This window comes from Somniosus microcephalus, chromosome 33, assembly GCF_052327205.1.
Source record: "Somniosus microcephalus isolate GS21.2 chromosome 33, FLI_Smic_1.0, whole genome shotgun sequence".
NCBI classification, from domain to species: Eukaryota; Metazoa; Chordata; class Chondrichthyes; order Squaliformes; family Somniosidae; genus Somniosus; species Somniosus microcephalus.
Window position 1 is genome coordinate 38,939,493 of NC_141019.1, and position 25,717 is coordinate 38,965,209.

General features: G+C 51.4%; 1 protein-coding gene across 1 annotated transcript in view; it reads left to right on the plus strand.

The window, feature by feature from the left end:
• The first annotated feature begins 17,396 nt into the window (after positions 1–17,396).
• LOC147097206 (cyclic AMP-responsive element-binding protein 5-like) overlaps positions 17,397–25,717 on the plus strand; it is a 24,217-nt gene continuing 15,896 nt past the window's right edge. Inside the window, exon 1 of the mRNA XM_085972548.1 lies at positions 17,397–17,496. The gene's annotated coding sequence lies outside the window, so the exon portion shown is untranslated. The remainder of the gene's footprint in view (positions 17,497–25,717) is intronic.

Genomic DNA, 25,717 nt, shown 5'->3' on the forward strand with positions numbered 1-25,717 from the left:
GTGGGGGGGGGGGTTAGCGGGGATGACAAATCGAGCGCAAAAATCTGACCGACTCCTTTTTAATCGATTCCTGAAACTCCTGTTGCAATCACACGGTGACAGTGTTAAACAAATTATGTGAAGTGATTGGTCGCTCCTGTGTGGTGTTTGGAGGGGGTGGGCGGGGTGGTAAGTCAGCACGACAGGATTTTCGTGGAGGGGGGTCTCGTCCTGAGGCTCGGGCCCTCTTGATTCTAACCTTTGACCGCGACCTAGAGACCAACCGCAGCCCCCCCCCCCCTTCACTGTTGTGGTGGGACCGTAACGAGCAGAACCTGCGAACCCCCGTTCCTGGTTACTAGGGGTGGGGTGACTAACCTCCTCCCCAGGATTACCAGCCGGTGTGTGAGTAACCGCGCACACGCACACTTTAACGGCCTCAAATCCGCTTTTTACAGCTGGTTGATTTCCCTTCCTCCCGTTCGCACAAACACGACAGCCCCCCTCTCCTCACGCCGAGGGGGTGGTGTGGCGGGAACAGCAGTGGGGGGGTGGTTTAATATCCTCGCGGATCTCCCCTCCCCCCCCCCCCCACCACACACACACGGTTGCATACTGCTGTGTGGGGTATATTTTCTGGGGTGGATGGGGAAGGAAGGGAATGAACAGCTCTCTAATTCTCGTTGCTGTTTCCAAACCCCCCTGCAGCATTGTACAGTTAATCGGTTGACCGATCTCTCTCTCACTCTTTCTCTTCCTCTCTGCATGTGTGAAGGTTTTAATGCTTAAAAAAATAGGAACCGGCAGAGAAACCTCTTCCTTTTTTCTACAGACTCATTTGTGTCCTATTTTGTGTATGCATTTAAAGTACTTTACAATACATAGCGGTGTGTCTTGGCTTTTTATTCGTTGCCTTGGGGGGGATTAATGGTCCGGCATGGCCGCTTTGTGTAGACTAGGCCTATATTTGGAGTTTAGAAGAGCGAAACGGTGATCTCGTTGAAACGTGTAAAGTTCTTACAGGGCTTGACAGGATCGATGCAGGGAGGATGTTTCCCCCTGGCTGGAGAATCTAAAACCAGGAGGGGGGCCGTCACGTCACGTCACTGTCTCAGTGACGTGACGGGAGGACTCGTAAAAATCAACATTTCATTGTGCAGTACACACGTCTGTTGCATATATGACAAATAAAATTGAATTGCATAAGGGGTCGGCTGATTAGGACTGAGATCAGGAGGAATTTCTTCACTCGAGGGTGATTCCCTATTCCAGAGGGCTGTGGAGGCTCAGTCGACTGTTCTTGGACGAAGCAGAATTAGGCCATCCGCCGCCCCCCCCCCCCCCCCCTCGCACGTGTTTAAACACCACCCACCCCTTGGGTCGTGCGTGCTGACTTCTGCGCCATACCTCACTCAAGGAAACAACAACCAAGGGGGAAGAAACAGATATAAAATGAGAACGAGCATCACTTTGGCTCAAACGCTCTTAGCTGATGACGTGCGTGTGACCATTCCTGAGCAGCAGAGTGTATGTTACGTGGTGCAAATTCATTCCACGCACCCCAGGATAAAACAACTTGCTTTTTAGACACGGCTTCTGGCAGAGTGAAGCGTCCTAAGGCGGTTCATAGGAGCCTTGTCCGACACCGAGCCACGGCAGGAGACCAAAAGCTTGGTTGTAAAGGAGGAGAGCGAGGCGGAGAGGTCTAGGGAGGGAATTCCAGAGCTTTGGGCCCAGGCGGCTGAAGGCATAGCTGCCAGTGGTGGAGCGATGGAAATCGGGGGGGATACGGAAGAGGCCAGAATTGGAGGAGCGCAGGGGATCGCAAAGAGTTGCAGGGGCGGCTGGAGGAGGTTACAGAGATGGGGAGAAAGCCATGGAGGGTGAGAATTTTAAAATTGAGGCGTTGCTGGACTGGGAGCCAGTGTGGGTCAGCGAGCATAGGTGAATGGGATGCGGCGCGAGTTAGGACATGGGGCAGCAGAGTTCCGGGTGAGCTCAAGTTTAGAGGGTGGAAGATAGGCCAGCCAGCCAGGAGACCACGTTGGAGTAGCACATCATCCGACTGACTGAGCAATTCGACGGGAGATCGGCACGTCGTCGAACGTCCTGCGAGTGTGCTCATTTCCTTTCTGTCGCGATTGTCAACTGACCGTCTGTGACAATGTTTGCAATGGAAGATGGCTATGTAAACATTTTTATAATGGGGGAAGGGTTATTGCGATTGCAGGCCTTGCACCACTGGGGGGTGCTGTGGAGTGGGGCTTCTCGGTTCTGGTGGCTATACGATCCCATTTCGCCAAGTCTGCAGGTACGGTTAATGTTTAATTTTATTTTAAGGTGGCAGAACAAAATGCTGAGGCTTTTTTTTAATGCATACAAGATTCCTGGGCGTTTTACATAGAGGCACAAGAGTACAAAGGCAAGGAAGTTATACTAAACCTGTATTTATAAATCGGGCAAGACAGGTGAGGGGACTGAGGGTTCACACGGTGCTTGCAGCATAAGATGCTTAACCACAGGGAGTGTTTGAGGCAGAGGCAAGCGCATCTTTTAAATAAAGATAAAAATTTGAACCAAAGGAAATTTAGGGGAGAGTGCGGGGCAATGGGATTAGTTTGGGGATTGATACAGGGCTGTGGGGAGAGCGCGGGGCAGTGGGATTAGTTTGGGGATTGATACAGGGCTGTGGGGAGAGCGCGGGGCAGTGGGATTAGTTTGGGGATTGATACAGGGCTGTGGGGAGAGCGTGGGGCAGTGGGATTAGTTTGGGGAATGATACAGGGCTGTGGGGAGAGCGCGGGGCAGTGGGATTAGCTTGGGGATTGATACAGGGCTGTGGGGAGAGTGCGGGGCAGTGGGATTAGTTTGGGGATTGATACAGGGCTGTGGGGAGAGCGCGGGGCAGTGGGATTAGTTTGGGGATTGATACAGGGCTGTGGGGAGAGCGCGGGGCAGTGGGATTAGTTTGGGGATTGATACAGGGCTGTGGGGAGAGCGCGGGGCAGTGGGATTAGTTTGGGGATTGATACAGGGCTGTGGGGAGAGCGCGGGGCAGTGGGATTAGTTTGGGGATTGATACAGGGCTGTGGGGAGAGCGCGGGGCAGTGGGATTAGTTTGGGGATTGATACAGGGCTGTGGGGAGAGCGCGGGGCAGTGGGATTAGTTTGGGGATTGATACAGGGCTATGGGGAGAGAGCGGGGCAGTGGGATTAGTTTGGGGATTGACAAATGTGAGAAGTCACACACCAGGTTATAGTCCAACAGCTTTATTTGAAATCACAAGCTTTCGGAGCGCTGCTCCTTCGTCAGGTGAAGTGAAGAGATGCATATAGGCACAGCATATATAGTCAGAAAACACTGCCAGATGATTACAGGTAATCTTTCTAACTGCCATTTATCACACCTCGGCAGAGAGATAATCACAGCAATCAAAGGTGTGAATGGTGTCCAAACAGCTCAGTCAGGAAAACATTACATCAACGAACAATGAGGTGGGGTCACAAGGGGTCGAATGTTGCAGATGCTGGGGCCTGTATGAAAAACAACAAAAAATTTTTGCTGGAAATCACAGCATCTGTGTAGAGAGAACAAGCCAACGACGACTCGAGTCTGGATGACCCTACGTCAGGTGGGGTTACATGTAGCATGGCATGAACCCAAGATCCCGGTTAAGGCCGTCCTCATGAGTGCGGAACTTGGCTATCAGTTTCTGCTCAACGATTTTGCATTGTCGTGTGTCTCGAAGGCCGCCTTGGTGAATGCTTACCCGAAGATCGGAGGCTGAATGTCCTTGACTGCTGAAGTGGTCCCCGACTGGGAGGGAACACTCCTGCCTGGCGATTGTTGTGCGGTGTCCGTTCACCCGTTGTCGCAGTGTCTGCATGGTCTCGCCGATGTACCATGCTCCGGGGCATCCTTTCCTGCAACGTATGAGGTAGACAACGTTGGCCGAGTCATATGAGTATGTACCTGGTGGGTGGTGTTCTCACGTGTGATGATGGTATCTGTGTTGATCTGGCATATCTTGCAGAGGTTGCCGTGGCAGGGTTGTGTGGTGTCGTGGTCGCTGTTCTCCTGAAAGCTGGGTAATTTGCTGCGCACGATGGTCTGTTTGAGGTTAGCCGGCTGTTTGAAGGCGAGTAGTGGAGGCGTGGGGATGGCCTTAGCGAGGTGTTCGTCATCATCAATGACATGTTGAAGGCTGCGAAGAACATGGCGTAGTTTCTCCGCTCCGGGGAAGTACTGGACGACGAAGGGCACTCTGTTGGTTGTGTCCCGTGTTTGTCTTCTGAGGAGGTCTATGCGATTTTTCGCTGTGGCTCGTCGGAACTGTCGATCGACGAGTCGAGCGTCATATCCCGTTCTTACGAGGGCGTCTTTCAGCTTCTGTAGGTGTCCATCGCGTTCCTCCTCGTCTGAGCAGATCCTGTGTATTCGCAGGGCTTGTCCATAGGGGATGGCTTCTTTAACGTGGTTAGGGTGGAAGCTGGAGAAGTGGAGCATCGTGAGGTTGTCGGTGGGCTTGCGGTAGAGTGAAGTGCTGAGGTGTCCGTCTTTGATGGAGATTCGTCTGTCCAAGAATGAAACCGATTCTGAGGAGTAGTCCATGGTGAGTTTGATGGTGGGATGGAACTTGTTGATGTTATCGTGTAGTCTTTTCAGTGATGGGTCCATAGGAAGAAAATGTTGTCGATGTATCTGGTGTATAGCGTTGGTTGGAGGTCCTGTGCAGCGAAGAAGTCTTGCTTGAACTTGTGCATGAAGATGTTGGCGTATTGGGGTGCGAATTTGGTCCCCATGGCTGTTCCGTGTGTTTGGGTAAAGAACTGGTTGTCGAAGGTGAAGACATTGTGGTCAAGGATGAAGCGGATGAGTTGTAGGATGGCGTCTGGAGATTGGCTGTTGGTGTTGAGTACTGAGGCTGTCGCAGCGATGCCGTCATCGTGGGGGATACTGGTGTAGAGTGCCGAGACATCCATCATGGCGAGGAGTGTTCCTGGTTCAACTGGTCCGTGGGTGCTGAGTTTCTGTAAGAAGTCTGTAGTGTCACGACAGAAGCTGGGGGTTCCCTGTACGATGGGTTTCAGGATGCCCTCGACGTATCCAGAGAGGTTCTCACACAGGGTTCCGTTGCCTGATACGATAGGACGTCCGGGTGTGTTGGCTTTGTGTATCTTTGGGAGGCAGTAGATGTCTCCCACGCGGGGAGTACGTGGGATGAGAACGCGTAGGATGCTTTGAAGGTCTGGATCGAAGGTCTTGATCAGTCTGTTGAGTTGGCGGGTGTGTTCTTTGGTCGGATCTGCGGGTACCTGTCTGTAGTGTTCCTGGTTGTCCAGTTGTCGGTATGCTTCTTTGCAATAGTCCATTCTGTTCTGTATGACGATGGCTCCTCCTTTGTCTGCTGGTTTGATGCCGATGTTGCGGTTGGTCTTGAGAGCGTGGATGGCGTTGCGTTGTGCTCGGGTGACATTCTGGACTGTCTTGTGAGTGCGGCTGATGAATCTGGCGTTGATGCATCTCCTGACAGCTTGAGCATACATGTCAAGCTTAGGGCAGCGACCCTCCGGAGGGGTCCAATTTGACTCTTTCTTCTTCGGTTGCTGCACTGCGGATCCCTCTGTCTGCTGTTCCGGATCATTGATTGTCTCATTGGGTTCGCTGCTGACATCTTGGGATTTGTGGAAGAATTCCCGGAGCCTCATTCTCCTGATGAATTCCTCTGTGTCTGCCGCAAGACCGATGGGGTCCATTTTGGTGGTGGGGCAGAAATTGAGCCCGAGCACAACGCAACGCCATCCACGCTCTCGAGACCAACTGCAACATCGTCATCAAACCAGCAGACGAAGGAGGAGCCATCGTCATACAGAACAGAATGGACTATTGCAAAGAAGCATACCGACAACTGGACAACCAGGAACACTACAGACAGTTACCCGCAGATCCGAGCAAAGAACACACCCGTCAACTCAACAGACTGATCAAGACCTTCGATCCAGACCTTCAAAGCATCCTACGCGCTCTCATCCCATCTCATCTCAGTCCTAAAGGCAGCTTATTATCTGAACGGCAATAGATTGGGAAAAGGGGAAGTGCAATGAGACCTGGGTGTCCTTGTGCACCAGTCACTGAAGGTAAGCATGCAGGTGCAGCAGGCGATGAAAAAGGCAAATGATATGTTGGCCTTCATAGCGAGAGGATTCGAGTACAGGAGCAAGGATGACGTATGAAGAGAGATTGGGTTGATTAGGCTTATATTCGCTGGAGTTTAGAAGAATGAGAGGGGACCTCATTGAAACTTATAAAATTCTAACAGGACTAGACAGACTAGATGCAGGAAGGATGTTCCTGATGGCGGGGGAGTCCAGAACCAGGGGTCACAGTCTAAGGATCAGGGGTAAGCCATTTAGGACTGAGATGAGGAGGAATTTCTTCACCCAGAGAGTGGTGAACCTGTGGAATTCTCTACCACACAAGGCAGTTGAGGCCGATTCATTAAATATATTCAAGAAGGAGTTAGATATATTTCTTAAGGCTAATGGGATCAAGGGATATGGGGAGAAGGCAGGGACAGGGTACTGAATTTGGATGATCAGCCATGATCTCATTAAATGGCGGAGCAGGCTCGAGGGGCCGAATGGCCTACTCCTGCTCCTGTGTTCTATGTTTCTATGAATCAATCTAGTGAACCTTTGTAGCACCGCCTCCAAGGCAAGTATATCCTTCCTTAGATAAGGAGACCATAACAGTGCACAGTACTCCAGGTGTGGTCTCACCAAGGCCCTGTACAATTGCAGCAAGACTTCCTTACTCTTATACGCCAACCTCCTTGCAATATAGGCCAACATGCCATTTGCCTTCCTTATTGCTTGCTATACCTGCACGCTAGCTTTCTGTGTTTCTTGCACGAGGACGCCCAAATCTATCTGAACACCAACATTTGAAAGTTTCTCACCATTTAAAAAATATTCTGTTTTTCTATTCTTCCTACCAAAGTGAATAACCTCACATTTCCCTACATTAAACTCCATCTGCCACCTTACTGCCCACTCACTCAGTCTATCGATATCCCTTTGCAGACTCTGTGTGTTCTCCTCACAGCTTACTGTCCCTCCTAGCTTTGTATCATCAGCAAACTTGGACACATTACACTCGGTCCCTTCATCTAGGTCATTAATATAGATTGTAAATAACTGAGGCCCCAACACTGATCCTTGCGGCACCCCACTAGTTACAGCCTGCCAACCTGAAAAAGATCCGATAATCCCTACTCTCTGTTTTCTGTCCGTTAACCAATCCTCTATCCATGCCCAACCCCATGAGCCCTAATCCTGTGTAATAACCTTTTATGTGACACCTTATCGAATGCCTTTTGGAAATCCAAATATACTACATCCACTGGTTCCCCTTTATCTACCCTACTAGTTGCATCCTCAAAAAACTCTTAATAAATTTGTCAAACACGATTTCCCTTTCATAAAACCATGTTGATTCTGCCTAATCATGTTATGATTTTCTAAGTGCCCTGATACCAGTTCCTTAACAATGGATTCCGGCACTTTCCCGACGACTGTTGTCAGGCTAACTGGCCTGCAGTTCCCTGTTTTTTCTCTTCCCTCCTTTCTTGAACAGCGGTATTACATTCGCCACCTTCCAATCCACTGGGACCTCTCCAGAATCTAGAGAATTTTGGAAGATCAGAACCAATGCATCCACTATCTCTTCAGCCACCTCTTTTAGAACCCTAGGATGTCGGCCGTCAGGTCCAGGGGATTTGTTGGCTTTGACTCTTTGTGTTCTCATCACAGCTTAGAAGCATAAAAAAATAGGAGCAGGAGTAGGCCATTCGGCCCTTCAAGCCTGCTCCGCCATTCAATATGATCATGGCTGATCCTCTATCTCAATACCATATTCCCACTCTCTCCCCATACCCCTTGATGCCCCTTGTGTCTAGAAATCTAGCCATCTCCTTTTTAAATATATTCAGTGACTTGGCCTCCACAGCCTTCTGTGGTAGAGAATCCCATAGGTTCACCACCCTCTGAGTGAAGAAATTTCTCCTCATCTCAGTCCTAAATGTCCTACCCCGTATCCTGAGACTGTGACCCCTCGTTCTAGACCCCCCCAGCCAGGGGAAACATCCTCCCTGCATCCAGTCTGTCTAACCCGGTCAGAATTTTATACGTTTCAATGAGATCCCCTCTCATTCTTCTAAACTCTAATGAATACAGGCCTAGTCGACCCAATCTAATGGGACTAAAAGTCAATAAATTCCAAGGACTGGATGACCTACATCCTAAGGTTTTGAAAGAGGTGGCCATTGGGATAGTGGACGCATTGGTTGTCATCTTAATAATAATAATATCATAATCATAATCAACTTTATTGTCATTGTTAGTGCACAGGTGCAGTACAACGAAATGTAGGCTTGCGGCTCCCGAGAGTGTACATTTAGATTAAGACATTTAAACATTCAACATTCATTTGGCTTGTAATACATTAACATAAACATAATAAAGTGCATTGGCAGATGTGCAGGCTTTAGAGTTTATTTGTGGAGTTCAGTAGGATGACAGCCCTGGGAAAGAAGCTGTTCCTAAATCTGGTCGTTCGGGTGCGAATGCATCTGTAGCGTCTCCCAGATGGCAGGAGGGCGAACAGACTGTGGCTGGGGTGGGTAGGGTCTTTGATGATGGTCCGTGACCTCCGTAAACAGCGTTTCTGGTATATGTGCTCTATGGTCGGTAGCCGGGTGCCGGTAATGCGTTGGGCAGTTTTGACTACCCGCTGCAGGGCTTTCCGGTCATAGTAGCTACAGCTGCCATACCATACTGTGATACAGTTCGTCAGGATGCTCTCTATTGTGCAGCGGTAAAAGTTAGAGAGGATCAGGGGTGACAGGTTACATCCCTTCAGCCTCCTTAGGAAATATAGGCGCTGCTGGGCCTTCTTCACCAAAGAGGAGGTATTGAGGGACCAGGAGAGGTCTTCCGTGATGTGGACTCTGAGGAACCCTTTCCATCACAGCCCCATGGATGTGGATGGGGTGTGACTTCCGCCTTTAGACTTCCTGAAGTCCACAATGATTTCCTTGGTTTTCTTGATGTTAAGGGCCAGGTTGTTATCGGCGCACCACTTCACGAGATGCTGGACCTCCTCCCTGTAGGCTGACTCATCGTTGTTGGTGATCTGGCCTACCACCGTGGTATCATCCGCAAACTTGATGATGGTGTTGGAACCATGAACAGCCACACAGTCGTGGGTGAAGAAGGAGTAGAGGAGGCGGCTCAGCACACATCCTTGTGAGGCCCCCGTGTTCAGGGTCAGTGGGGGGGAGGTGTGGTTACCTAATTTGACAGACTGGGGTCTGTTTGTTAGGAAGTCCAGGGTCCAGTTGCAGAGGGAATTCTATAGGTTCTGGAATGGTTCCTGCAGATTGGAGGGTAGCAAATGTAACCCTGCTATTTAAGAAAGGAGGGGGAGAGAAAAAACTGGGAACTACAGACCTGTTAGCCTCACATCAGTAGTTGGGAAAATGCTGGAATCTATTATAAAGGATGCAATAACTGGGCACTTAGAAACTAATAGTAAAATTGGGCAGAGTCGACATGGTTTTATGAAAGGGAAATCCTGTTTGACAAACCTATTGGAGTTCTTTGAGGATGTAACTAGTGGAGTAGATAAAGGGGAACCGGTAGATGTGGTGTATCTGGATTTTCAGAAGGCCTTCGATAAGGCCCCACACAAGAGGTTGGTGAACAAAATTAGGGCACATGGAATTGGGGGTAATATACTAGCATAGATTGAGAATTGGTTAACAGACAGAAAACAAAGAGTAGGGATAAACGGGTCTTTTTCAGGATGGCAGGCTGTGATTAGTGGGGTACCGCAAGGATCAGTGCTTGGGCCCCAGCTATTCACAATCTATATCAATGATTTGGATGAGGGGACTAAATGTAACATTTCCAAATTTGCTGATGATACAAAGCTACGTGGCAGTGTCAGTTGTGAAGAGGATGTGAAGAGGCTTCAGGGATCTCGACAGGCTCAGTGAGTGGGCGAGAACATGGCAGATGGAATATAATGTGGATAAATGTGAAGTTACGCACTTTGGTAGAAAAAACAGAAAGGCAGAGTATTTCCTAAATAGTGAAAGATCGGGGAATGCAGATGCTCAAAGGGACCTGGGTGTCCTTGTACACGAGTCACTGAAAGTGAATGTGCAGGTGCAGCAAGCCATTAGGAAGGCAAATGGTATGCTGGCCTTCATTACAAGAGGATTTGAGTACAGGAGTAAAGAAGTCTTACTCCAATTATATAGGGCCTTGGTGAGACCACACCTGGAGTACTGATATACCTATCAATTCATCCAATGAAAAGCGACGAGTTAAGAAAGTAACTATAGGTTTTTATTGGCTAAATAACAGAGCCCACCCTCGTGGGTGATCGGATCCAACAAGGAGGAATACCAGCCAGTCGACCACCTTTATACCTGGGCAGGTAGGTGGAGCCATGGGCGGAGTCAGCAGTGGTCAGCCCAGGTATAACAGCGTGACAAGAGGCGACCTCGTATAGTGATACAACAGTGTGAACAGTGATAACCATAGAGTAACGATATAACAGTGATAACTATAGTGTAACGATAGTGAACGACAAAAGTGGTTTACCACATTCACCCCTTGTTTAGATTTGAGTCCGGCGGGGTGATGTGTACTACCAGTTCTGGTATGTCAGTCTGTCCGGAGGCCTCGTAAGCCTTTCCGATCGTCGCAGCGGCGGTGTTGCATTCTCCGGTGGTGATGCTGGTGTCTGCGTGGTCGGCGAGGGCTCGTGGGGTTCCGGCATGCCGTCTACCTGAGCTGGAATTGGGGTGAAGGTGGTGTCTCCGGAATGCCCGAGGGTGCAAGGTCTCGCAAGGAGACTGTGTCCTCCCGCCCGTCTGGGTATGCCACATAGGCGTACTGAGGGTTGGCGTGCAGGAGGTTCACCCTCTCGACCAGGGGGTCCGTTTTATGGGCCCTCACGTGCTTTCGCAGCAGGACGGGCCCCGGAGAGGTCAGCCAGGTTGGTAGTGTGGTTCCCGTAGTCGACTTCCTGGGGAAAACAAACATTCGTTCATGGGGGGTGGCGTTAATGGCAGTGCAAAGTAGTGACCGGATGGAATGCAGTGCTGCCGGGAGGACTTCCTGCCAGCGGGAGGTTGGGAGGCCCTTAGACTTTAAGGCTAAGAGGACGGCCTTCCATACAGTCGCGTTCTCTCTTTCCACCTGGCCGTTCCCTCGAGGGTTGTAGCTGGTGGTCCTGCTTGCAGCAATACCTCTTGCTAGTAGGAACTGGCAGAGTTCCTCGCTCATGAAGGAGGAGCCCCGGTCACTATGTATATAGTTTGGGAACCCGAACAAGGCGAAGAGGTCGTTCAGGCATTTAGTGACCGTGGTACTGGTCATGTCTGGGCAGGGGAAGGCGAAGGGGAAACGGGAGTACTCATCAACAATGTTGAGGAAGTACACATTACGGTCAGAGGACGGGAGGGGCCCCTTAAAATCGATGCTCAAGCGTTTGAAGGGGCGGGTGGCCTTGATCAGGCTTGCTCTGTCCGGCCTAAAGAAATGCGGTTTGCACTCGGCACAGGTCTGGCAGTTCCTGGTCATGACCTCCTCGATGGAGTAGGGCAGGTTGCAGGCCTTAATGAAGTGGTAAAGTCTGGTGACTCCGGGGTGGCAGAGGTCGTTGTGGAGGGTCTGAAGTCTATCAATTTGCGCGTTGGTGCATGTAATTCGTGATAGAGCATCAGGGGGTTCGTTCAGCTTACCTGGCCGGTACAAGATATCATAATCATAGGTGGAGAGTTCGATTCTCCATCTCAAGATCTTGTCGTTCTTGATTTTACCCCTCAGCTTGTTATTAAACATAAAAGCGACCGAACGCTGGTCGGTGAGGAGGGTAAATCGTTTGCCTGCCAGGTAGTGCCTCCAGCGTCGTACAGCCTCCACAATCGCCTGGGCCTCCTTCTCGACCGAGTGTCGGATCTCAGGGCCCTGTAGGGTCCTTGAGAAGAAGGCCACCGGTCTCCCCTCCTGGTTAAGGGTAGCGGCTAGGGCGAAGTCGGATGCATCGCTCTCCACTTGGAAGGGGATGGACTCATCCACCGCATGCATTGTGGCCTTAGCAATGTCTCCCTTAATGAGGGAGAAGGCAGCGCACGCTTCTTCCGTAAGGGGGAAGGATGTGGACTTCATGAGGGGTCTGGCTTTGTCCGCATAATTGGGCACCCATTGGGCATAGTAGGCGAAGAGCCCCAGGGTTCTCTTCAGCGCCTTTGGACAGTGGGGGAGGGGTAACTCCATGAGGGGGCGCATTCTTTCGGGATCGGGGCCGATGACTCCGTTCTCTACTACGCAGCCGAGGATGGCAAGGCGCGAGGTGTTAAACACACATTTCTCCTTATTGTAGGTGAGGTTCAGCCGTTGGGCCGTACAGAGGAATCTTTCCAGATTAACATCGTGGTCCTGCCGGTCGCGGCCGCAGATGGTGACGTTATCTAGATAGGGGAACGTGGCATGCAGCCCGTTCTGGTCAACCATCCGGTCCATCTCCCTTTGGAAGACCGAAACCCCGTTGGTGACGCCGAAGGGAACCCTAAGGAAGTGGTAGAGGCGGCCATTCGCCTCGAAGGCGGTATACTGGCGGTCCTCAGGGCGGATAGGGAGTTGGTGGTAGGCTGACTTAAGGTCGATGGTAGAGAATACTCGGTATTGTGCGATCTGATTGACCATATCAGATATGCGGGGAAGTGGGTATGCGTCCAGCTGGGTGTACCGGTTTATGGTCTGGCTGTAGTCGATGACCAGGCGGTTTTTATTGCCGGTCTTAACGACCACGACCTGGGCACGCCAGGGGCTGCTGCTCCCCTCGATAATGCCCTCTTTCAGGAGGCGCCGCACCTCAGAGCTAATGAAGGCTCTGTCCCCAGCGCTGTACCGCCTGCTCTTGGTAGCGACGGGTTTGCAGTCGGGGGTGAGGTTAGCGAACAGGGAAGGTGGCGGGACCTTGAGGGTGGATAGGCCGCAGGTGTTACGCGGTGGGCGGTTTAAAGGCTGCTGGTTGTCGACTGTGAGTGGGGGGAGGGGTCCGCCGTATGCTAGAGTGACGCTTTGGAGGTGGGATTGGAAGTCCAGCCCTAGTAGGACGGCAGCGCAGAGCTGGGGGAGGACGAGGAGTTTAAAATTTTTATACTCCATGCCCTTAACCGACAGGGTCACGACACAGTAGCCGCTGATGTCTGTGGCGTGGGACCTCGATGCCATCGGGATCCGGTTGCGCGTTGGCCGGACGGTGAGGGAGTAGTGGCTCACCGTGTCTGGGTGGATGAAACTCTCCGTGCTTCCGCTGTCGAACAGGCAGGTCGTGGCGCGGCCGTTTACTTTGATGTCCATCATGGACTTGGACAGGTGGTGCGGGCGGGCTTGGTCCAGTGTGACGGAGGCTAGTGTGTGGCTCAGCGAGCTGCTGTAGTCTGCGGGTGAGGCGGTGGTCGAGTCCGGAGGCGAGGTGGCGGTCGAGCGTGGAGGGTGAAATGGCGGCGCCCACGAGGTTGGACAAAATGGCGGAGAAGATGGCTGCCCCCACAACTCACGTGAGGCACTGCTGGTGTTGGTTGCCTGGATCAAAGATGGCCGCCCCCATGACTCACACGGGGGGATGCTGGCATCTGTGGCCTTGATGGAAGATGGCCGCCCCCACAACTCGCATGAGGCACTGCTGGCCTCTGTTGATCTCTGCAGGCCTTAGCAAAGTGGCCTTTCTTCAGGCAGCTTGAGCACGTCGCGTTTCTCGCTGGGCAGCGCGACCTAGGATGTTTTGCCTGGCCGCAGAAGAAGCAGCCGGCGGCCCGATCGCGGGGGTCCGAAGTCGCAGCCGGTACCGGGGGTGGCGGTCCCAATCGGGTCCGGGACGCCGACGCAGAGGTAGGTCCCAGGGGCGGCGCTGCGAGGGGTATCGCGGTCGGGGTCGGTCCCGAGTCCCAGGGTCGCAAATTACTGTACCTGGAGTACGCCTCGAGGTCCCGATGGGCCACTTCTAGGGAACGAGCGAGGGCTGCAGCTGTGTTCAGGTCAAGGTCCTTTGCTTCAAGAAGTCTTTGCCGTGCGTAGTCGGACCGCAGGCCTTTCACGAAGGCATCGCGGACATTATCTTCAGTATTTTCTGCCGCTGATACCGCTTTAAAGTCACAGTCCCTGCCGAGTGCTTGTAGCGCCCGTAAAAATTCATCTACCGACTCTCCTGGCTGTTGCGGGCGGGATCTTAGGAGGTGTCTGGCATACATGGAGTTTACCGGGCTCCGGTACTGTTGTTTCAGCAGGTTGATGGCGGCTTCGTATGTTTTAAGGTCCCGGATGAGTGCGAATACTTTAGGGCTCACTTGGGCGGTCAGAACTCTTAGCATGGATTTCTGAGGCACGCCGGATTCTCCCAGGTAGGATTCAAAACAGCTCAGCCAGTGTTCGAAGTCGAGGGCTGAGTTTGCTGCCTGTGGGTTTAGATCCAGGTACGGTGGTCGGAGGGCTCGCAGCCAGGCTGGCTGCTGTGGCTGTTGTAGCTGGGCGTCTGGCTGGTCGCTTGGCTGGTTGTTTGACTGGTTGTTTGACTGCTCAAGTGTCGACATTTTAAAATTTGGCCAATAAAATTGATATACCTATCAATTCATCCAATGAAAATCGACGAGTTAAGAAAGTAACTATAGGTTTTTATTGGCTAAATAACAGGGCCCACCCTCGTGGGTGATCGGATCCAACAAGGGGGAATGCCAGCCAGTCGACCACCTTTATACCTGGGCAGGTAGGTGGAGCCATGGGCGGAGTCAGCAGTGGTCAGCCCAGGTATAACAGCGTGACAAGAGGCGACCTCGTATAGTGATACAACAGTGTGAACAGTGATAACCATAGAGTAACGATATAACAGTGATAACTATAGTGTAACGATAGTGAACGACAAAAGTGGTTTACCACAAGTACTGTGTACAATTTTGGTCTCCTTACCTAAGGAAGGATATACTTGCCATAGAGGGAGTGCAACGAAGGTTCACGAGATTGATTCCTGGGATGGCAGCACTGTCGTATGAGAAGAGATTGAGTAAACTAGGCCTGTATTCTCTTGAATTCAGAAGAATGAGAGGGGATCTCATAGAATCATACAAAATTATTACAGGGCTTGATAGGGTGGACGCTGGGAGAATGTTTCCCTTGGCTGGGGAGTCGAGAACCAGCGGCCACAGCCTCAGGATAAAGGGTAGGCCATTCAGGACTGAGATGAGAAGAAATGTCTTCACTCAGAGGGTGGTGAATCTTTGGAATTCTCTACCGCAGAGGGCTGTGGAGGCTCAGTCATTGGGTATATTCAAAACAGGAGTCGATAGATTCCTGACTAGTAAGGGCATCAAGGGATATGGCGAAAGGGCTGGTGAATGGAGTTGAGGCAGAAGATCAGCCATGATCTCATTGAATGGCGGAGCAGGCTCAAAGGGGCCGAATGGCCGACTCCTGCTCCTATTTCTTATGTTCTTAATCTCTCCTCATACAAGCTTTCGGAGCGCTTGTGATTTCAAATAAAGCTGTTGGACTATATCCTGGTGTTGTGTGACTTCTTACATTTGTCCACCCCAGTCCAACTCCGGCATCTCCACACCATGGCATTTAAATAATACTCTGCCTTTGTTTTTCCTACCGAAGTGGATAACTTCACATTTATCCACGTTATACTGCATCTGCCATGTATTTGCCCACTCGCTCAACTTGTCCAAATCGTCTTGAAGCCTCTTTGCATCCTCCTCACAACTCACAGTCCCACCTAGTTTCGTGTCGTCAGCAAACTTGGAAATATTGCATTTGGTTCCCTCCTCCAAAGCACTGATATATATTGTTATTCTTAAGGCTAAGGGGATTAAGGGATTTGGGGAGAAAGCAGGGAGAGGGTACTGAATTTGGATGATCAGCCATGATCTCATTGAATGGTGGCGTGGGCTCGAGGGGCCGAATGGCCTACTCCTGCTCCTATCTTCTATGTGAATAGCTGGGGCCCAAGCACTGATCCCTGCGGTACCCCACTAGTCACCGCCTGCCACCCCGAAAAAGACCCATTGATTCCAGCTTACTGTCCCACAGGAGAGAGGAGATGTGGATCCACAAGTTTGGTTAAACTGCTGTAGCTGTAGCTACTATGACCGGAAAGCCCTGCAGCGGGTAGTCAAAACTGCCCAACGCATTACCGGCACCCGGCTACCGACCATAGAGCACATATACCAGAAACGCTGTTTACGGAGGTCACGGTCCATCATCAAAGACCCTACCCACCCCAGCCACAGTCTGTTCGCCCCCCTGCCATCTGGGAGACGCTACAGATGCATTCGCACCCGAACGACCAGATTTAAGAACAGCTTCTTTCCCAGGGCTGTCATCCTACTGAACTCCACAAATAAACTCTAAAGCCTGCACATCTGCCAATGCACTTTATTAGGGTTATGTTTATGTTAATGTATTACAAGCCAAAAGTATGTTGAATGTTTAAATGTCTTAATTCAGATTCAGATTAGATTTATTTGCCATATGTAACAAGTACAATGGAAGGCTTGTTCCCCGTCGGGACGCGTCAACTATACATACAGCGCCGCGTTCAGAGTCAATACAATGGCTGGCAGTGGGAGCACGATGTCCCTCAGCCACTCCGTCCTCCTCCTCACTCTAAATGTACACTCTCGGGAGCCGCAAGCCTACATTTCGTTGTACTGCAGTTGTGCACTAACAATGACAATAAAGTTGATTATGATTATAATAAATGAGACAGACTACAAGTTTGGGAAAAGTGCTGGGGGGGATATTGTAATAAATGAGACAGACGACAAGTTTGGGGAAAGTGCTGGGGGGACAGTATATAATAAATGAGACAGACGACACGTTTGGGGAAAGTGCTGGGGGATATCATAAATGAGACAGACTACAAGTTTGGGAAAAGTGCTGGGGGGATATTGTAATAAATGAGACAGACGACAAGTTTGGGGAAAGTGCTGGGGGATATCATAAATGAGACAGACTACAAGTTTGGGAAAAGTGCTGGGGGGATATTGTAATAAATGAGACACGACAAGTTTGGGAAAAGTGCTGGGGGGACAGTATAATAAATGAGACAGACAAGTTTGGGAAAAGTGCTGGGGGAACAGTATAATAAATTAGACAGACGACAAGTTTGGGAAAAGTGCTGGGGGATACTATAATAAATGAGACACGACAAGTTTGGTTAAAGTGCTGGGGGGATACTATAATAAATGAGACAGACGACAAGTTTGGTTAAAGTGCTGGGGAATACTATAATAAATTAGACAGACGACAAGTTTGGTTAAAGTGCTGGGGGGAATGGGGAGTCGCCGTGTGCTGCGTCATGACGTCATGGCCGGGGCAGGACCGGCAGTGCGCAGGCGCAGACTGGCTGGCTGGCGGGGCGGCGGGGGGAAGCGGGCTCCGGTAACCGCACCTTTTCTCTCTTTTTGTCTTCGTCGCTCGCTGTTTACCGGGGTGGTTCTGGCAACCGGACGGCGCGGGGTGGTGAGGAGAGGGGCAAGCAGGAGGTCCCGGTCGTTCTTTTTTTTGCTAATTTCCATCTGCTCAGAGCCCGAGAAGATGTGCGGCGGGAGGGGAAAGGGGAAAAGAAGATGGTGGCCGCTGCCTGGCTGAAGGACAGCCGCCCCGGCCAATCAGCGCCTGCCCCGGCTGACTGACAGCCGCCCCGGCCAATCGGCGGGCCGCCTTTTCCTGCCCGCCCTCCGCTGACTGACAGCCGCCTCGTCGGCCAATCAGCAGGCCGGTTCTCCCCCCCCCCCCCATCGACTGACTGACAGCCGCCCTGGCCAATCGGCAGGCCGGATATGCCACCCCCCCCCTCCTGCCGCTGACTGACGGCTGCCTCGGCCAATCAGCGCGCCCGCCGCGTGTGGGCGGGTGCCGATGGGTTTTTTTCTGATTGACGGAAGGCTCCGGCCAATCAGCAGCGCGCTCTCCGCCGCTCCGTCCAATCAGCGCTCTCCTCCCTCCCCCGCACCAAACCTCTGGGTTTGATTGACGTGCCGCTGGACCAATCAGCTGGCCCCCCTTTGCCCCATTCACAACAACAGCAGCGACCAGCTATTTGCACCTCGTTTTTACTGTGAATTATTGATCTTAAGTTATTGATAATAGTTCGACAAAAGTGCACAGAGGTGGAAGTTTGCAAGGAGGAAATTAATTGTGCATTTAATTCTCTTATTGTTACTGTTCATGTCATTATTAATATTGCTATTGGAATATTGCAATTAATAATATTGGAATATTAGTCACGCCCATGGTGTCACGGCCGTGACGTCACGCCGGTGCTGTCGCGGCCGTGGTGTCACGCCAGTGGTGTCGCGGCCCTGGTGTCACGCCAGTGGTGTCGCGGCCCTGGTGTCACGGCCGTGGCGTCACGCCAGTGGTGTCACGGCCGTGGCGTCACGCCAGTGGTGTCACGGCCGTGGCGTCACGCCAGTGGTGTCGCGGCCCTGGTGTCACGCCAGTGGTGTCGCGGCCATGACGTCACGCCGGTGGTGTCGCGGCCAGGCTGGATATGTCCTAACGGTGATACAGACTTCGAACAACTGCGAAGCTCCATTAGCGTCATGCCCATTATGTCACACCAATCGTGTCATGTCCATGATGTCATAGAGTCATACAGCTCAGAAAGAGGCCCTTCGGCCCATCGTGTCCGCGCCGACCATCAAGCCCTGTCTATTCTAATCCCATTTTCCAGCACTTGGTCCCTAGCCTTGTATGCTATGGCGTTTCAAGTGCTCATCTAAATGCTTCTTGAATGTTGTGAGGGTTCCTGCCTCTACCACCCTTTCAGGCAGTGAGTTCCACATTCCAACCACCCTCTGGGTGAAAAAGTTTTTCCTCAAATCCCCTCTAAACCTCCTGCCCCTTACCTTGAAACTATGCCCCCTGGTTATTGACCCCTCTACTAAGGGGAAAAGTTCCTTTCTATCTACCCTATCTATGCCCCTCATAATTTTGGACACCTCAATCAGGTCCCCCCTCAGCCTTCTCTGCTCTAAGGAAAACAACCCCAGCCTGTCCAGTCTTTCTTCATAGCTGAAGCACTCCAGCCCAGGTAACATCCTGGTGAATCTCCTCTGCACCCTCTCCAATGCAATCACATCCCTCCTATAGTGTGGCGACCAGAACTGCACACAGTATTCCAGCTGTGTATTCTAAGACACTCAATAGCTGGGCCACATAGAGCAGGAAGCTATACAGTGGTGTTCCCCAGGGCTTGGTTCAAGGACCACTGGTTTTCTTGATTTATATTAATGTCATAGAGTGTCATCGAAGATAGGAGCAGGAGTAGGCCATTCGGCCCCTCGAGCCTGCTCCGCCATTCAATTAGATCATGGCTGATCATCCAAACTCAGTACCCTGTCTCTGCCTTCTCCCCATATCCCTTGATCCCTTTAGCCTTAAGAAATATATCCAACTCTTTCTTGAATATATTTAATGAATTGGCCTCCACTGCCTTCTGTGGTAGAGAATTCCACAGGTTCACCACTCTCTGGGTGAAGAAATTCCTCCTCATCTCAGTCCTAAATGGCTTACCCCTTATCCTTAGACTGTGACCCCTGGTTCTGGACTCCCCCGCCATCGGGAACATCCTTCCTGCATCTGGTCTGTCTAGTCCTGTTAGAATTTTATAAGTTTCAATGAGATCCCCTCTCATTCTTCTAAACTCTAGCGAATATAAGCCCAATCGACCCAATCTCTCCTCATACGTCATTCCTGCCATCCCAGGTATCAGCCTGGTGAATCTTCGCTGCACTCCCTCCATGGCAAGAACATCCTTCCTCAGATAAGGCGACCAAAACTGCACACAATACTCAAGGTGTGGTCTCACCAAGGCCCTGTACAACTGCAGCAAGACATCCTTGTTCCTGTACTCAAACCCTCTTGCTACGAAGGCCAACATACCATTTGCCTTCTTAACTGCCTGCTGCACCTGCATGCTTACCTTCAGCGACTGGTGCACAAGGACACCCAGGTCTTGTTGCACTTCCCCTTCTCCCAATCTATTGCCGTTCAGATAATAATCTGCCTCCCTGTTTTTGCCACCAAAGTGGATAACCTCGCATTTATCCACATTTTACTGCATCTGCCATGCATCTGCCCAATCGCCCAACCTGTCCAAATCGTACTGGAGTTTCTCGGCATCCTCCTCACAGCACACATGCCCACCCAGCTTTGTGTCATCTGCAAACTTGGAGATATTACATCTAGTTCCCTCGTCTAGATCATTAATATATATTGTGAATAGCTGGGGTCCTAGCACCGATCCCTGCGGCACCCCACTAGTCACTGCCTGCCACTCGGAAAAAGACCCGTTTATTCCAACTCTTTGCTTCCTGTCTGCCAACCAGTTCTCTATCCAAGTCAGTACCTTGCCCCCAATCCCATGTGCCTTAACTTTACACGCTAGTCTCTTATGCGGGACCTGATCGAAAGCCTTCTGAAAGTCCAAATACACCTCATCCACTGGTTCTCCCTTATCTATTCTACGAGTTACATCCTCTATGCCATAATGACTTGGACGTGGGTGTACAGGGCACAATTTCAAAATTTGCAGACGATACAAAACTTGGAAGTATAGTGAACAGTGAGGAGGAGAGTGATAGACTTCAAGAGGATACAGACAGGCTGGTGGAATGGGCGGACACGTGGCAGATGAAATTTAACGCAGAAATGTGCGAAGTGATGCATTTTGGTAGAAAGAATGAGGAGAGGCAATATACACTAACGGGTAAAATCCTAAAGGGGGTGCACGAACAGAGAGACCTGGGGGTATATGTGCACAAATCGTCGAAGGTGGCAGGGCAGGTTGAGAAAGTGGTTATAAAAGCTTACGGGATCCTGGACTTCATAAATAGAGGCAGAGAGTACGAAAGCGTGGAAATTATGATGAACCTTTATAAAACACTGGTTCGGCCTCAACTGGGAGTATTGTGTCCAATTCTGGGCACCGCACTTCAGGAAGGATGTGGAGGCCTTTAGAGAGAGTGCATAAAAGATTGACCAGAATGGTACCAGGGGATGAGGGACTTCAGTGACGTGGAGAGACTGGAGAAGCTGGGGTTGTTCTCCTTAGAGCAGAGAAGGTTAAAGGGGAGATTGACCAGAATGGTACCAGGGGATGAGGGACTTCAGTTATGTGGAGAAGCTGGGTGATGCGCTATCAATACAAACAGTGGTTTACCACACTGGGGTTGTTCTCCTTGGAGCAGAGAAGGTTAAGAGGGAGATTGACCAGAACGGTTCCAGGGATGAGGGACTTCAGTTACATGGAGAGACTGGAGAAGTTGGGGTTGTTCTCCTTACAGTAGAGAAGGTAGCGAGGAGATTTGATAGAGGTGTTCAAAATCATGAGGGGTCTGGACAGAGCAGATGGAGAGAAACTGTCCCCATTGGCGGAAGGGTCGAGAACCAGAGGACACAGATTTAAGGTGATTGGCAGAAGAACCAAAGGCGACATGAGGAAAAACCTTTTTACACAGCGAGTGGTTAGGATCTGGAATGCGCTGCCTGAAAGGGCGGTGGAGGCAGATTCAATCGCGGCTTTCAAAAGGGAGTTGGATAAGTACCTGAAGGAAATAAATTGGCAGGGCTCCGGGGAAAGGGTGGAGGGAGCGGGACTAGCTGAAGTGCTCTTGCAGAGTGCCGGCACTGATCGAGGGGCCGAATGGCCTCCTACTGTGCTGTGACCATTCTATGATTCTAGTAGAATATTATTATTAATATTACTTAAGAATATTGCTATTTATATTACTATTTTTTCAGAAGGCATGGATTAATCACGGACAGCCAGCATGGTTTTGTTAAAGGAAGGTCGTGACTGACTAACGTGATTGTATTGTTGGGGAGGTTCGATGAATGTTGCCTACATGGATTTTAGCAAGGCTTTTCACCAGGTCCCATATAGGAGCAGGAGGAGGCCATTCAGCCCCCTCGAGCCTGTTACATTAGGAACAGGAGGAGGCCATTCAGCCCCTCGAGCCCGTTACATTAGGAACAGGAGAAGGCCATTCAGCCCCCCTCGATCCTGTTACATTAGGAACAGGAGGAGGCCATTCAGCCCCCTCGAGCCTGTTACACTAGGAACAGGAGGAGGCCATCAGCCCCCTCGAGCCTGTTACATTAGGAGCAGGAGGAGGCCATTCAACTCATCGAGCCTGTTACATTAGGAGCAGGAGGAGGCCATTCAGTCCCCCTCGAGCCTGTTACATTAGGAACAGGAGGAGGCCATTCAGCCCCCTCGAGCCTGTTACATTAGGAACAGGAGGAGGCCATTCAGTCCCCCTCGAGCCCGTTACATTAGGAACAGGAGGAGGCCATTCAGCCCCCTCGAGCCTGTTACACTAGGAGCAGGAGGAGGCCATTCAGCCCCCTCGAGCCTGTTACATTAGGAACAGGAGGAGGCCATTCAGCCCCCCTCGAGCCTGTTACATTAGGAACAGGAGGTGGCCATTCAGCCCCTCGAGCCTGTTACATTAGGAACAGGAGGAGGTCCATTCAGCCCCCTCGAGCCTGTTACATTAGGAACAGGAGGAGGCCATTCAGCCCCGCTCGAGCCTGTTACTTTAGGAACAGGAGGAGGCTAATCAGCTCCCTCGAGCCTGTTACATTAGGAACAGGAGGAGGCCACTCAGTCCCTCGAGCCTGTTACATTAGGAACAGGAGGAGGCCATTCAGCCCCCTCGAGCCTGTTACATTAGGAACAGGAGGAGGCCATTCAGCCCCTCGAGCCTGTTACATTAGGAACAGGAGGAGGCCATTCAGCCCCTCGAGCCTGTTACATTAGGAACAGGAGGAGGCCATTCAGCCCCCCTCGAGCCTGTTACATTAGGAACAGGAGGAGGCCATTCAGCCCCTCGAGCCTGTTGCATTAGGAACAGGAGGAGGCCATTCAGCCCCCCTCGAGCCTGTTACATTAGGAACAGGAGGAGGCCATTCAGCCCCTCGAGCCTGTTACATTAGGAACAGGAGGAGGCCATTCAGCCCCGCTCGAGCGTGTTACTTTAGGAACAGGAGGAGGTCAATCAGCCCCCTCGAGCCTGTTACATTCGGAACAGGAGGAGGTCCATTCAGCCCCCTCGAGCCTGTTACATTAGGAACAGGAGGAGGCCATTCAGCCCCCCTCGAGCCTGTTACATTAGGAACAGGAGGAGGCCATTCAGCCCTTCGAGCCTGTTGCATTAGGAACAGGAGGAGGCCATTCAGCCCCCCTCGAGCCTGTTACATTAGGAACAGGAGGAGGCCATTCAGCCCCTCGAGCCTGTTACATTAGGAACAGGAGGAGGCCATTCAGCCCCGCTCGAGCGTGTTACTTTAGGAACAGGAGGAGGTCAATCAGCCCCCTCGAGCCTGTTACATTCGGAACAGGAGGAGGTCCATTCAGCCCCCTCGAGCCTGTTACATTAGGAACAGGAGGAGGCCATTCAGCCCCGCTCGAGCCTGTTACTTTAGGAACAGGAGGAGGCCAATCAGCCCCCTCGAGCCTGTTACATTAGGAACAGGAGGAGGTCCATTCAGCCCCCCTCGAGCCTGTTACATTAGGAACAGGAGGAGGCCATTCAGCTCCCTCGAGCCTGTTACATTAGGAACAGGGGGAGGCCATTCAGCCCCCCTCGAGCGTGTTACATTAGGAACAGGAGGAGGCCATTCAGCTCCCTCGAGCCTGTTACATTAGGAACAGGAGGAGGCCATTCAGCCCCCCTCGAGCCTGTTACATTAGGAACAGGAGGAGGCCATTCAGCCCCCCTGGAGCCTGTTACATTAGGAACAGGAGGAGGCCATTCAGCCCCCTCGAGCCCGTTACATTAGGAACAGGAGGAGGCCATTCAGCCCCTCGAGCCTGTTACATTAGGAACAGGAGGAGGCCATTCAGCCCCCCTCGAGCCTGTTACATTAGGAACAAGAGGAGGCCATTCAGCCCCCCTTGAGCCTGTTCCGCCATTCAGTGTGATCATGGGCTGATCTGCGACCTAACTCCATATGCCCGCCTTTGCCCCGTATCCCTTAATACCCTTTGGTTAACAGAAAGCTCTCAATCTCAGCTTTAAAATGAACAATTGACCCCCCCCAGCACCAATTGCTGTTTGCAGAAGAGAGTTCCAAACTTCTACCAACCCTTTGTGTGTCGAAGTGTTTCCTAACTTCACTCTTGAAAAGTCTGGCTCTAATTTTTAGACTATGCTCCCCTAGTCCTAGACTCCCCGACCAGCGGAGATAGTTTCTCTCTCTCTCTCTACCCTGTCTGTTCCCCTTAATATCTTAAAGGGAACATTGATGAGAGGTGATCTGATTAAAACACGTAAAATTCTTAAAGGGTTGGAATAAACGGGTCTTTTTCCGAGTGGCAGGCAGTGACTAGTGGGGTACCGCAGGGATCGGTCCTAGGACCCCAGTTATTCTCAATATATATGAATGATCTAGACAAGGGAACTAGACGTAATATCTCCAAGTTTGCAGACGACACAAAGCTGGGTGGGCGTGTGTGCTGTGAGGAGGATGCCGAGAAACTCCAGTACGATTTGGACAGGTTGGGTGATTGGGCAGATGAACGAGGATAAATGCGAGGTTATCCACTTCGGTGTCAAAAACAGGAAGGCAGATTATTATCTGAACGGCAATAGATTGGGAGAAGGGGAAGTGCAACGAGACCTGGGTGTCCTTGTGCACCAGTCGCTGAAGGTAAGCATGCAGGTGCAGCAGGCGGTTAAGAAGGCAAACGGTATGTTGGCCTTCGTAGCGAGAGGGTTCGAGTACAGGAGCAAGGATGTCTTGCTGCAGTTGTACAGGGCCTTGGTGAGACCACACCTTGAGTATTGTGTGCAGTTTTGGTCGCCTTATCTGAGGAAGGATGTTCTTGCCATGGAGGGAGTGCAGCGAAGATTCACCAGACTGATACCTGGGATGGCAGGAATGACGTATGAGGAGAGATTGGGTCGATTGGGCTTGTACTCGCTGGAGTTTAGAAGAATGAGAGGGGATCTCATTGAAACTTATAAAATTCTAACAGGACTAGACAGACTAGATGCAGGAAGGATGTTCCCGATGGCGGGGGAGTCCAGAACCAGGGGTCACAGTCTAAGGATAAGGGGTAAGGCATTTAGGACTGAGATGAGGAGGAATCTCTTCACTCAGAGGGTGGTGAACCTGTGGGATTCTCTACCCCAGAGGGCTGTGGAGGCCGTCATTGAGTATATTCAAGACTCAGATCTGGGAGGGTTGTAGTGGGCTGGAGGAGGTTACAGAGATAGGGAGGGTTGTAGGGGGCTGGAGGAGGTTACAGAGATAGGGAGGGTTGTAGGGAGCTGGAGGAGGTTACAGAGATAGGGAGGGTTGTAGGGGCTGGAGGAGGTTACAGAGATAGGGAGAGTTGTAGGGGCTGGAGGAGGTTACAGAGACTGGGAGGGTTGTAGGGTCTGGAGGAGGTTACAGAGATAGGGAGGGTTGTAGGGGGCTGGAGGAGGTTACAGAGATAGGGAGGGTTGTAGGGGCTGGAGGAGGTTACAGAGATAGGGAGGGTTGTAGGGGGCTGTAGGAGGTTACAGAGATAGGGAGGGTTGTAGGGGGCTGGAGGAGGTTACAGAGATAGGGAGGGTTGTCGGGGCTGGAGGAGTTACAGAGA